Raw genomic sequence first — 1,691 nt, forward strand, 5'->3', positions numbered from 1 at the left:
TGTGGTACCTAAGACAATTCTACTGGCATGTGGAATGTGTTGAATAGAAACCGTTTATGAAATGAAGGAATACGTACATGAATAATACAAGTAATGTTTAACATTCATTGGACATTGTCTATATGCCCACAAATTCCTTTCCACATGCAAATGTTAAGCAACTGGAGAGATTACAGACTATCCTTATTATTGGTACTTTACAGATGAGGAAACTGAGGCTCACAAAGGTTGAAAAATTGCCCAAAATCACAGACAGGAGGGAACAGAATTTGGTAGAATTTTTTCCTGAGCCCATAACCTCTAGGCCAGCATTTCTCAAACTTAAATGTATATCAGAATCACCTAAAAGGCTTGTTGAATCACCTGGAGTGGGACATAACATTTGTATTTCTAGCAAGTTCTCAGGAACAATGAGAACCTCACTCAGGGTCCATAAAGGAACCACGGCTCTAGACTCTGGTAACTTAAAGAGAGTACAATCAACAACATAGAGCATCACAGCATAAAAATAAAGGCAGGCCAAGTTTTAAACACTGAGGGTAAGTTTCCTGTCTATTTCCCATTTTGTCTGGGCTGCCAGTTCATTATGTACATAACAGGTTTGGGACAGAGAGTGAAGCTTAAAAAGAGGAGTGTCCTTTACTATTATTCGAATATTTTATTGGCATTTTTGTCTCTGAAAGTTATCTATTTCTACACAGGATTCAAAACTGAAATATGCAATTGTTTTCCAATCAGACCTTTATATTGATTATGTGGTCTGAGAAAACGATGCTGTGGGGAAGATGAGTTAATTGACTTCCTTGCCTGAAGGCCAGCAGGTGCCAGATTATTCTGAGTGATTAAGGGCAGGTGCCATGTATGTTAAGTAACTATGATTAACTAATATGATAATATTACATATCATTCTTATGTAATTAGTGCTTGACTAGGAGCCATTGTTGTTGTGGCCACTATCAAGGCTCCGAGGCTTTCCACCCGTACCCAGTTCCCAAGGGCGGACTTCTTCCTAAGGCAGGAAGCTTCTTACACTAACTCACCTGCCCCCATAAGCTAAATGAAGGCGATGTCACCATGCTTGCTGGGTGGCAACAACGAGCTGAATAAGGCATGTCACAACTACTTTGGGATCCCTAAACCTCATTGTCAGCTGCTGCTTAACCACACACACTCCGCAAATACTCCCAGTCTTTTATTTTTTTTTGCGGCTTTTGGCCAGGGCTGGGTTTGAACCTGCCACCTCCAGCATATGGGGCTCCTTTGAGCCACAGGCACTGCCCACTCCTAGTCTTTAGTAGTTTGAGGTGAATGGACCTGCAATGTTGGATTGGATAGCAAACACTGTAGAAGTCCTTTAAATAAGTACCCTCAATGACCAGGAAGGAACCTTGATGAGAAAGAGCGGGCCATTTAAAACACTGGTTCTCAAACTTAACTGCAAAGTAGCACCACTCAGGAAGCTTTGTAAATCTCAAAGCCTTGGCCATAGCCCAGACCAGTTAGAACACAATCTCCTGAGCCGAACACACACTGACATTTTCTAATCTTTCAGGAGATTCCAATGCGCAGCCCAGTTGAAAAATTTAGAGTTCCACAAAAGCACTAAAATTTTAAATTGCATAGGATTTCTCTGAAGATCGTGCTAAAATGCAGATTCTGATTAAGTAGGTCTGGGGTAAGGCCCGAGATTT

The sequence above is a fragment of the Otolemur garnettii genome, unplaced genomic scaffold (genome assembly GCF_000181295.1).
Source record: "Otolemur garnettii isolate 467f Iridium unplaced genomic scaffold, OtoGar3 scaffold00051, whole genome shotgun sequence".
In the NCBI taxonomy this organism is placed as follows: domain Eukaryota; kingdom Metazoa; phylum Chordata; class Mammalia; order Primates; family Galagidae; genus Otolemur; species Otolemur garnettii.